At 41.7% G+C, this 12,351-nt stretch overlaps 1 protein-coding gene across 3 annotated transcripts in view; it reads left to right on the forward strand.

The window, feature by feature from the left end:
- SFMBT1 (Scm like with four mbt domains 1) overlaps positions 1 to 12,351 on the forward strand; it is a 122,761-nt gene that overhangs the window by 5,297 nt on the left and 105,113 nt on the right. The window lies entirely within an intron of this gene.

Here is a 12,351-nt window from a genome sequence, read left to right on the forward strand (position 1 = left end):
GGCTATGAGGTGGCGTTTCTAATAGGTTACAGTGCTGCATGCAGGTTCCTTTTTGACATTTGCTTAATTTGGAGGAAGGTTAGTTGTTAAACTCATTTGGGGTCAATAGGGCAGTTGAGAGTACCTGTTTGGGAAAGTTGGTTCTGGTCAGAGACAACGTTTGGAGAGGGTCTTAGATGAGAGAGAGGTCGTTTGTCTGCAGTTGGAAGTGCATGACAGTCACATATTTGGAATGACAACATGAGATGAGTGGAGAAATTTAGCAATTATTAAAATGCCTCAAGAGTTTTTCCTGCTGACAATCAATTTGAAGTGTTAACCAACAAGTATTTTGATTTTTTAAAAAAAGATTTAATTTATTCATGAGAAACACACAGAGAGAGGCAGAAACATAGGCAGAGGGAGAAGAAGGCTCCTGTGGGGAGCCAGAGGCATAACTTGATTCCAGGACTCTGGGATCATGGTCTGAGGCAAAGGCAGATGCTCAACCACTGAGCCCCTAACCAGGTGCCCCTAACAAGTATTTTGATTTGAATTCCAAATTGTTGCTATTATTATTATTATTATTATTATTATTTTTACCCTTAATAGTTTTTAAAAGATATTTGAGGTGGCTGCCACATAATATCTGCTGAGTGGTAAGGCTACCTGTGAGTTGCTGCTAGTGTTTCACTCTTTTCACATTAATTTGCTGCCCAGGTAGAGTGCTTTTTGGTCTTGGAGTTTTTGCTAGTGTTTTTCTTATGGGTCATTTTCTGTAAAACATGCTTTCTTGGTGTTAAAAAATAGTATATAGTAATTTGGGATCATAATTTTAAGATACATTTGGCTCATTTTTACTGTGTCAAAATACATAATGTTCTTGAAGTGATGAGATGGTGACAAAACAGAATCACCTAGCATGTCACCTGTCTAGAACATGGTAAACAGTGGGGAATATACATAACATAAAATTTCCCATTTTAAAATGTACAATTCAGGGGCATTAAATACATTCACAGTGTTGTGCAATTGTCACTGCTATCTATTGCCAGAACATTTTGATCTTCCCAGACTGAAATTCGGAGCCCACTGAGAGTAACTCCCCATTTCCCTCTTCCTGCCAGCCCCTGGCAGACGCCATTGTACTTTCTGTCTTATGACTTTGACAACTCTGGCTGCCCCATGTAGGTGGAATCATACTGTATTTGTCTTCTTGTGAGTGGCTTGTTTCAGCATAATGTCCTCAAGGCTCAGCCATAGCATAGCATGTGCATCAGAATTTCCTTTTCAGGAAATACATTTTTAAAAAGATTTTGACAGCAGGTAAAGTAGGGGTCACAGAACCCTGTACAGGAGGACTGGTTTATCTCCTTTGGAAGAACTCTGTGGGTTGCCAGTGAAGCTGTGACAACCAGGTGCCTTTTCCTTAGACACAGTCCTGACACACTTGGTTATTGGAACGAACGTAAGAGAGCTGGAGGCAGAATGTGACAACTGGTGGAAGACGGGAAAGTAAAAAGCAAGGGTTGCTCCAGTCTGGGATCTCTTTTGGGTAGGGACAGAGAGCCTTGTATGTCATAAGGTTTCACATCTTTCTGTATAATCGCTGATGTTCGCCATGTTCGTCTGGGTCAAAGCATTTATCCAGAACAGTTTACCAAAAAATTTGTGTGTTCAAAGTTGTACATAAGCCTTTAGCTATCTGAGAGGCAAGATTAGTCAGTGACTCATTCGCCAGCTGTTCCGGTTAGTTGAGGTTTTGCCATATTTAACATCTTATTTCTGTATTAATGGAAAACTTAGTATTTAAAGAGGCTCAATAACCTACATAATAATGATACTGCATAATTAAAGCTTTATATTTTAAATTTATTCTATTACTTTCACTTTGCATTTGTGTAATGCAGATATCCAGTCACAGAGGGAAAGCAGGTCTGACAAAGCTAAGGATTAGGAGTCAAGTAGTTAGCATTCTCAGAATGGCTAAAGAGGTGTACATGTTTTTGCTTTCATTATTGTTTTAACTCTTTATTTTTTAATGCATATATTAGTATAGTAGACATGGGGGTGAGTTTTCTGAATACTGTTACTGGAGAGGACAGGTATTTTGGGGCACCTCTTGATCACCATTCCCATCACTACCTTCTAGACGAGGCTGCTTTTGACTTTCTTGAAATCCTTGAAAAATTGACAATGTTAGGAAGCCTGATTTTTTTTGTGTGTCTGTGCCTTAACTTCTCAGTTTTTAAATCAGAGTGGTTTAGTTGTTAGTAAGATTTTTCTGAAAGTGTCAGTTTCTTTGATAAATACTGTCCCAAGGACACTAGTGAGGCACCTCTTTTATTCCATTCTTTCCCTCTTTTGTATCACTGATTCTCCTAAATTGTCAGTTAAGTACCGTGAAAAGTCCAGTTTATATATGAAACAGTTTGTTAATTTTTAAAATAAGCATTGGAGTTTGTAAGTAAACTATTAGATGAGACTTCTTTTCTTTTCTTTTTTTTTTTTCTTTTCTTCCCTCCCTCCCTCCCTCCCTCCCTCCTCCCCAGTGAGGGGCTTGAACTCACACCCTTGAGATCAGAGTTGCATGCTCTACTGACTGAGCCAGCCCTGTGCCCCCATACTTTTCTTTCTAAAAAAAATTAGCCGGTGTTCTTTCCAGGAACACCTGGTTTCCTTTTGATAAGTTTTACTTTTTTTTTGAGCAAAATGGGCAGGGGTTGGTGGTCTAGTAACTAAAGCTAGAAATTCGGAAAAACTGGATGTTTTATAGTTGTTGTTATCACTTATTTATCTAAGCCCTTTAAACTCTTAATGTAATTAATGTTTATTATTTTCATTTTGTTTCCCTTTTTTTTTTTTTAAAGATTTTATTTATTCATAGAGACAGAGAGAGAGGCAGAGACACAGGCAGAGGGAGAAGCAGGCTCCATGCAGAGAGCCTGACGTGGGACTCGATCCAGGGTCTCCAGGATCACGCCCTGGCCTGCAGGCGGCGCTAAACCGCTGCGCCACCCGGGCTACCCCCTCATTTTGTTTCCCTTAAAAATTTTTTTTTAAAAGGGATCCCTGGGTGGCGCAGCGGTTTGGCGCCTGCCTTTGGCCCAGGGCGCGATCCTGGAGACCCGGGATCGAATCCCACGTCAGGCTCCCGGTGCATGGAGCCTGCTTCTCCCTCTGCCTGTGTCTCTGCCTCTCTCTCTCTCTCTCTCTCTGTGACTATAATAAATAAATAAATAAAAAAAATTTAAAAAAAAAGAAATAGTTTTGGGATCCCTGGGTGGTGCAGCGGTTTAGCACCTGCCTTTGGCCCAGGGCACAATCCTGGAGACCGGGGATCGAATCCCATGTCGGGCTCCCGGTGCATGGAGCCTGCTTCTCCCTCTGCCTATGTCTCTGGCTCTCTCTCTCTCTCTGTGACTGTCATAAATAAATAAAATAAAAAAAAAATTTTTTTTAAAGATTCTTATTTATTCATGAGAGAGACACAGAGAGAGGCAGAGACACAGGCAGAGGAAGGAGCATGCTCCCCACAGGAGCCTGATGCTGGACTTGATCCCAGATCCTGGGATCACGCCCTGGGTCAAAAGCAGATGCCCAACCACTGAGCCACTCAGGTGTCCACCCCCAATTTTTTTAAGTAGGCTCCACACCCACTGTGTGTCTTGACGAACTCATGACCAGAAGATCAAGAGTTGCATGCTCTACTGATTGACCCAGTCAGGCACCCCCATTTTGTTTCCTTTTTAAAGCCAGTTTCCCAGTCCTCAATCATTAGTTATATTTGCATTTAAAATATGCATAGTTTATATTATTATTAACACAGGTAACTTTTGTTTTTAAGATTTTTTTATTTATTTGGGAGGGAGAGGCTGAGAGTGAGAGCACATGCCCAAGTGAACACACACAAGCTGGTGCAGGGCAGAGGGAAAGGGAGGAGCAGCCTCCCCGCTGAGCATGGATCCAGAGACTGGGGACTCTATCCCAAGACCCTGGGATCATGACCTGAGAGGAAGGCAGATGCTTAAGTGGCTGAGCCACCCAGGAGCCCCAATACAAGTAACATTTTACACAAATTGGGAAACAGAGCTTCTTCTAGATGTTATTGGAGCCCTGTTTTCCTTAAGGGCAGATAGAGGCTCCAGGGTGAACTGAAAGCAGCTTTAAATGACTGTTGCCAGGCCTTTATTGCCAATAGTAGTTGCAACAAGGGAATGGAGGGGCTGGGCAGGCTCTTCTGGCCTTCCCTTTTAGAGTGGGTGTCCCTTCTCTGCAATGAGTGTTTGAGAGGGGGCGTTGCATGACTTCTGCTGCCAGATCCAGGGCCATAAGGCATCAGCCCAACCCTTTACACTGATTTTGGCTTCCTATCAACTTACCTAAAAGGAGCTCTTTCCAGAACACCCCTGCTAGTGAAATCTTAGGTTCTGGTGTGGTATTCTTCTATAGTCTCCTCAAGGGCCTTCCATACCCGTGGCTGATGTTGCAGCTCATTGTGATCTCCTTTTTCTCTCAGAGTTCCAGCCCCTTCAGACCTGGACCCATTGTCCAGTCTTTCACTTGCTTCCTAGCCCTTCTGCAGCCTCTGCTTTGTAGAGCACCACCCGCAACCAGTCTTAGCCTGTGCTCTCTCTGTTCCCGGACACAGGCTATCCCAAATTCAGAGTCACCTGCTGAGGTGGCCCTGGGTGTGGGTGGCCCCACAGGGTCCTGTCTTGAGGAAGACCCTTTTCTTTTTGCCTTCTGTGACCTTTTCGACCCTCCCTTGTTTCACTGTTTACATCTCTCTCTTGGTGGATTCATCCGCATTTAGACTTCACCTGGCCCTTGTGCCCTCCTTTCTGCTAAGCTTTCCTTCCACATGACCTTTGCTATCTGGACCTCCAGTTTTGATGCCTCACCAGCCCCTCAAAATCCACAGGTCCCAGACAACCCCTCGTTTTATCCCAAAACTGCTGCTCCTCTGGTAGGCCTGTCTGCCGAGGTCTCTTTCTTTACATTCCTCTTCAGTGTTGGTGTTCGTTTCGTGTTCCCCGGCAGCTGTCCTGGGGAACTCAGAATCTTCTTGGATTTCCAGCCTCTATCTGAAGAATATTCGTGCAGTTCTGACTCCTTGGCTTTCAAACATTTTTAAAGCCGTGGATCCCTTTGTTCAAATGAAATCTTTCTAGGAAGCCCAATATGTAACAAATAAAACTAGAGGTCTCCTTGGGGAAGGGAGTGAAGGGCCAGCCTCCCAGCGCTGCCCAACTCCTCCTCCTTGAGGCAGATTTGGCATCTGGCCCCTGGACTCTGTACATGGAGCTCCTGGAGTTACTGCCAGTACTGTCCTGAGGGCACTCTGTGTATTTGAAAATCACTTTATCTGTTTTGCACCCTGCCTCTTTCCCATTGGTTTTCCTTTGGAAATTTTTAATTGTGACTGATAAACATAAAATTAGTGCCAGTGATGAATCTTGCCAAGGAAAAGGAAAGCCACTTTGGAAAGTGAAACTGGATTAAAAAGCCAGTTCCATTAAATGCTGAAACCTTCAGAAATGCCCAAGGGCTCCTTTCAAAATTTACGTCTCTTCTGACTATACTTTTCTGTCTTTAAAGCTGCATTTCTAGAACATGAACATTCAAGATAAGCTTAGTTTAATTTTACATTTTTGTTTTGTCCCTTTACTAATGTAGGTTTATTCAACCTATAATGTAACTAAAACATTAAATACTTGCAGAGAAAAATATAAACCTCGTTCTCTTGACTCCAGGTGGTCCCCCCCCCCCCCATTTCTTCCCCGTTCTCCAGTCCATCTGACACACTGTGGCCAGATAGAGCTTTCCAAACAAACCTGATTGTATCATGTAAAACTCCCTTTGCCAGTAGGGTGAAGGGCTCAGAATCCTGAAAGAGCTTTCCTTCAGTGACCTGTCCCACTCATCTCCCTCTCTCTCACGTGCTTTCCTCACCAGTTACACCAGGACCCTGCTCTTCTGCATATCCTTTTCTGTGGAGGTCCCTTTGTCTAGAGTGTCCTTCCATAAACAGCACTTCCAAAATGTCAATCTTGCATGTACCAGTTTCACACTTTTTGCCATATTTGATCATCATACTCCTTTTAATATTTAATAAATTGACTTTTAAAAATTAGGCTTTTTAAAACATTTTTATTTATTTATGATAGTCACACACACACAGAGAGAGAGAGAGAGAGAGAGAGAGGCAGAGACACAGGCAGAGGGAGAAGCAGGCTCCATGCACCGGGAGCCTGACGTGGGATTCGATCCCGGGTCTCCAGGATCGCGCCCTGGGCCAAAGGCAGGCGCCAAACCGCTGTGCCACCCAGGGATCCCTAAAAATTAGGCTTTTTTTAAAAAGGATTTTACAAAAAAAAAAAAAAAAAAGGATTTTACTTGAGAGAGTGTACACCTGAGTGGGGGGCAAAGGGAGAGGGAGAAGCAGACTCCCTACTGAGCAGGGAGCCTAATGTGGGGGCTCTATTCCAGGACTCTAAGATCAAGACCTGAGCCAAAGGCAGATGTTTAACTGACTGAGCCACTTATGTGCCCCCTAAAAATTGGACTTTTAACTTAAGTTTTATAAAGTATTATTACGTTTAGAAATGAAAAATAATGAAATACAAATAATAGTAAATCTAATCAGTTTGTTGGGACAATTCCTTCAGTAAGGTTCTCAACAAAGCCCCTTCTTTGTACTTAAAATTTTAAAACTATGTACCTGATGATAGATGATATTAAAGAGATGTTGAATTTTTTTTTTAAGGTGTGGTGATTATATAAGAGAATGTCCTTATTCCTAGGGGACAGCAGCTGAAGAGTTTAGAGGTAAGATGTCATGTCTCTAACACTTCCAAATAGCTCAGGAAGTATATGTATATGTTCATGTATATACACACATAAAGCTAACTGGGAAATTGTTAATCAGTTTTTTTTTTTAAAGATTTTATTTATTTATTCATGAGGGACACAGAGAGAGAGAGAGAGAGGCAGAGACAGGTGGAGGGAGAAGCAGGCTCCACGCAGGGAGCCCGACACAGGACTCCATCCTGGGTCTCCAGGATCACGCCCTGGGCTGGCACTAAACTGCTGAGCCACTGGGGCTGCCCTGTTAATCAGTTTTTTTTTTTTTTTTTAAAGAATTTTTTTTTTTTTTTCATGATAGTCACACAGAGAGAGAGAGAGGCAGAGACATAGGCAGAGGGAGAAGCAGGCTCCATATAGGGAGCCTGATGTGGGATTCGATCCCGGGTCTCCAGGATCGCGCCCTGGGCCAAAGGCAGGCGCTAAACCGCTGCGCCACCCAGGGATCCCTCAGTTTTTAATCTAAGTGGAGAGTATTTGGAATTTTTCCTACATCTCTGTTTGAAAACTTTGATGAAAGCCTATTTTTTTGGTGGGAGAAGGGGGCTCATAAAAATGGCTGCATGAAAGTTGGTATTCAAAAAATTTTTATTTATTTATTTATTTATTTAAATTTATGATAGTCACACACACAGAGAGAGAGAGGCAGAGACATAGGCAGAGGGAGAAGCAGGCTCCATGCACCAGGAGCCCAATGTGGGACTCGGTCCCGGGTCTCCAGGATCGCGCCTTGGGCCAAAGGCAGGCGCCAAACTGCTGCGCCACCCAGGGATCCCTCAAAAAATTTTTAACCGTAGCTTATTATGGGTAACACACACACACAGAGCATAGGCCCACTTGTTGAAGTGATGTGTAGACTACCACATTTTCAGTGTGGTGAGAACAGCAAATAATTGAAGTTCTTTTAAAAAGATAATTTTTAAATTGAGGTACAGGTGACATACAACATTATATTGGCTTCAGGTGTCTGGCATAATGATTCAGTATTTGTATATATTGGGGGATGGCCACTGCAGTAAGTCTAGTTAACATGTGTCACCACACACAGTTAACAAAGCTTTTTTTTTTTCTTGTGATGAGAACTTTAAAAAATCTGCTTTCTTAGCAAATATGCAATACAGTGTTACTAACCGTAGTTGCCGTGCTGTATGTTAACCTCCAGGACTTAATTTGTTTTATAACTGGAAGTTTGTGCTTTTGAAGTTCTTAATAAAATTTTATTTAACCAAAAAAAAATTTTTATTTAACCAATATCTGTGAAGTTGCAGTTGCAAGTTATGTATGTTAGCTTTTCTCTCCCATTCCACCATAAAAATCTTATATGACACACTTTAAAAGAAGAGTCTAAAAAAAAAAAAAAGAGTCTTTGTAGCCCATACGTCTTCTTGTGTACCACCAGTGTGGTGTGGGTATTGCACAGAGAGGAGTGCACTCAGGAAATCTCTGCTTGCCCTTTGTAGGGCTCTGACTCTGCTCTTGTGTGAGGTCTTCCTTCCTGGACTCCTCCAGGGCAGATAACTACCCTTGGCCCTGGGTGCTCAAGGAATTCTACATATTCCACTCTTACAAAGATTACAGTTGTAATTATTCAGTGTTTCTCACCTTTACCAGAGTTTGAGCTCAAGGTCAGGGACCCTGTGTACAGTACCCTGCACACAACCTAGCAGAGAGTAAAGCGTAAACTATAGCTGATGAAGGCACAGAAGCTATATTGCAGCATTACCATTTATGACATTCTTTCTTCTTGAAGATGTGTTCTAAACAAGAAGCTATTATGTTTAATTAGATTCCCTCTTGTCACTCCCAGGCTTAGAGCCTGCCAGTGACTTTCCATAGTCTTTAGAATAAAATCCAAACTCCTTTTGTGGCCTATAATGCCCTTTGTGATTTGTCCCCTGTCCATTTCTCCCACTTTTCCACCACTTCCCCACAATACAACCACATGTGTTTTCTGTCCCTCCAAGCATAACAAGTTAGTTCCTTACCCCCCACTCCAGGCACTACTTTCTCATTACTGTTTGGTTTTCTTTATGGCACTTATCACTATATGAAATTATCTTATTTTCAGCTCATTTTAAGATTTAAATTGAAAAATTTTAATTTATTATATATACTTTGGAGCCACATTGTAGAGAATATTAAAATCGACTCCAAGGATGTTTTTCCTTATTGTTCCTTGTGAGAGAACTAGAGTGCCCTGATGCATTGTTCTTGTGTTTACTCTTGTAAATTTCATGAAGACAGGAACTAGGTCTTTTTTTTTTTTGAAATTAAAGTTTTAATTTTAATTCCAGTGTAGTTAACAGTCTTATATTTATTAGTTTCAGGTATACAATATAGTGATTCAACTCTTCATACATCACCTGGTGCTCATCATGACACATGCACTCCTTAATCCCCATCACCTATTTTACCCATCCCGTCACCCAATTCCCCTCTGGTGACCATGAGTTCTTAATAGTTAAGAGGCTTTCTTGGTGTGCTTTTCTCTCTCTCTCTTTCTCCTTTGCTTGTTTGCTTCTTAATTTCCACATATTAGTGAAATCATACGGTATTTGTCTTTCTCTGACTGGGTTATTTAACTTAGCATAATTATTCTCTAACTCCATCCATATTGTTGGGAATGGCAAGATTTCCTTATTTTTATGGCTGAATAATATTCCACTGTGTATGTGTGTACACGCACACACACACACTACATCTTCTTTACCCATTCATCTGTCAATGTACACTTGAGCTGATTCCATAATTTGGTTATTGTAAATAATGCTGCAATAAACATAGGGATGCATCTATCAATTTCAATTAATTAATACCACAGTACAATTGCTGGATCATAGGGTAGTTCTATTTTTTTATTTAGCATTTTATTTGTTTATTCGTGAGAGACACGGAGAGAGGCAGAGACACAGGCAGAGGGAGAAGCAGGCTCCATGCAGGGAGCCTGAGGCGGGACTCGATCCTGGGTCTTCAGGATCAGGCCCTGGGCTGAAGGTGGCGCTAAACCGCTGAGCCACCTGGGCTGCCTGGTAGTTCTATTTTTAACATTTTGAGAAACTTCCATGCCTGTCTTCCACAGTGGCTATACCAATTGGCATTCCTACCAGCAGTGCATGAGGGAGGACTGGGTCTGTCTTAATCAGCATGGCATGCCTGATACTTGAGAACAGTGAATGACAAATATTTTTTTTTAAAAGATTTTATTTATTCATGAAAGAGAGAGAGGCAGAGACACAGGCATAGGGAGAAGCAGGCTCCCCCTGGTGTGGGATTCGATCCCGGAACTCCAGGACCACACCCTGAGCTGAAGGCAGACACTCAACCGCTGAGCCACTCAGGCGTCCCCAAATATGTATATGTTAAATGGAGGTATGAATAAACCAAATTGTCAATGATCTAAGAAGTATTTTTTCTTTTTTTAATTTTAAAATTTATATATATATATATTTAAAGACTCTTTGTATTCATTTGAGATAGAGCATGAGGGGTCCGGGGAGAGGCAGAGGAAATGGGAGAAGCAGACTTCCCACTGAGCGGGGAACCCGATGTGAGGCCTGAACCCAGGACCTGAAGATCATAACCTGAGCCGAAGGCAGACATTTAATCATCTGAGCCCCAGGCACCCCAGGATTTTTTTTTTTCTAAGCCTGGAGATTTTTGTACAGTGTTACAATTTTAGTTCTGGATGTTCAGAAATTTTTTTTATGAGAAATCAGTATTTTATCATATTTTGCTGCTTAGAGTATCTGTTTTAGGTAATATTTTAGGTTAGCAAAATTTCATTTTCATTAGCATATTATATCATTTTTTCGAAGACACTTGCACATCTATAGATCTTTAAGAGATTTATTTCCGTTAGTAAAAATCCAATTGAAGGGCATTAGCTCCAGTCATTTTCTTTACTTTTCATGGTGGTAGTTGCAGAGTACTGTCAGCAGTCTGGTTCTGTGTGGGTGTAGGGTGAGGCAATGCCACTTGCAACTTCATTTGCCCAGGTGTGACTGAGGTGAGCCTGTTACTCGCAGGTGCATGAATCAGAGCTTCAGAATCAGATCCAGTGATCTATTGTTAATTGAATCAGTGTTCTGAGGTCCCTGAGACCAGGGGAGGCATCTATAGAGGTGGAAAGAAGATTGGACACACTTACTTAGGCTTTCCCTGCCTAGTCCTGTTTAGAAATGGAGAAGTCTTGGAAATTTTGAAACTATGGGGGGAAACCCTCCCGTTTATTACTGAAGTGACCTTTGGCTGGGGAGGGTTTAGGAAATTTGGACTCTTGAGTAATTCTAAAGTTCTTTGTTAGTTCAGAGACAAGAACATCTTATGTGAAAATGTTTCCTCATAAAATACGATTTTTTTTTAAAGATTTTATTTATGTATTCATAGGAGACACAGAGAGAGAGGCAGAGACACAGGCAGAGGGAGAAGCAGGCTCCATGCAGGGAGCCCGACGTGGGACTCGATCCCAGGTCTCCAGGATCACGCCCTGGGCTGCAGGCGGTGCTAAACTGCTGTGCCACCGGGGCTGCCCCATAAAATATGATTAGAACACAGTATTAACATATGAAATGTAACTGAACTTTAGTTATAGATTTATTATATTTGAATCATTTAAACTTTGGTTACAACAAAGGCAGACATTTAAGAGATTTTTGCATCTTGGTTCAAGAAGCAAGTGTAATTTATTTTTTTAGCATTATGGCACAAAATGGAAAGTTACTGTGGTGTTGGAGGAGGGTAGAGTGGACTGCTTTATATTCAGCCTTGTTTAAATAAATTCAAATATTTGCCACAAAGAATTTAGAGATAGATAAGAAAGGTAAGATTGCGTTTATTATTTTATTTTATTTATTTATTTATTTTTAAATTTTTACTTATTTATGATAGTCACACACACAGAGAGAGAGAGAGGCAGAGACATAGGCAGAGGGAGAAGCAGGCTCCATGCACCGGGAGCCCGATGTGGGATTCGATCCCGGGTCTCCAGGATCGTGCCCTGGGCCAAAGGCAGGCGCCAAACCACTGCGCCACCCAGGGATCCCCGTTTATTATTTTTTATTTTTATTATTTTATTTTATTTTTTTAAAAGATTTTATTTATTTATGAGAGACAGAGAAAGAGAGGCAGAGACACAGGCAGAGGGAGAAGCAGGCTTCATGCAGGGAGCCCGATGTGGGACTCGATCCCAGGTCTCCAGGATCAGGCCCCGGGCTGAAGGCAGCACTAAACCGCTGACCCACCGGGCTGCCCTGTAAGATTGCATTTAATAGGCAACACTTTTTCTTCCATTGCTTTAATTTTATCATAATCACAGACTTAAGTACTTCTTCATTTTTTTAACAGAGTTACGTGTACATAGTAAAATGTTTTTTTTTTTTTTTTTTTTAAAGATTTTATTTATTTATTCATGTGTGGGGGAGATGTGGGATTTGATCCTGGGTCTCCAGGATCACGCCCTGGGCTGAAGGCAGGCACTTAACTGCTGAGCCACCCAGGGATCCCAGT

This window comes from Vulpes vulpes, chromosome 9, assembly GCF_048418805.1.
Source record: "Vulpes vulpes isolate BD-2025 chromosome 9, VulVul3, whole genome shotgun sequence".
Lineage (NCBI taxonomy): Eukaryota > Metazoa > Chordata > Mammalia > Carnivora > Canidae > Vulpes > Vulpes vulpes.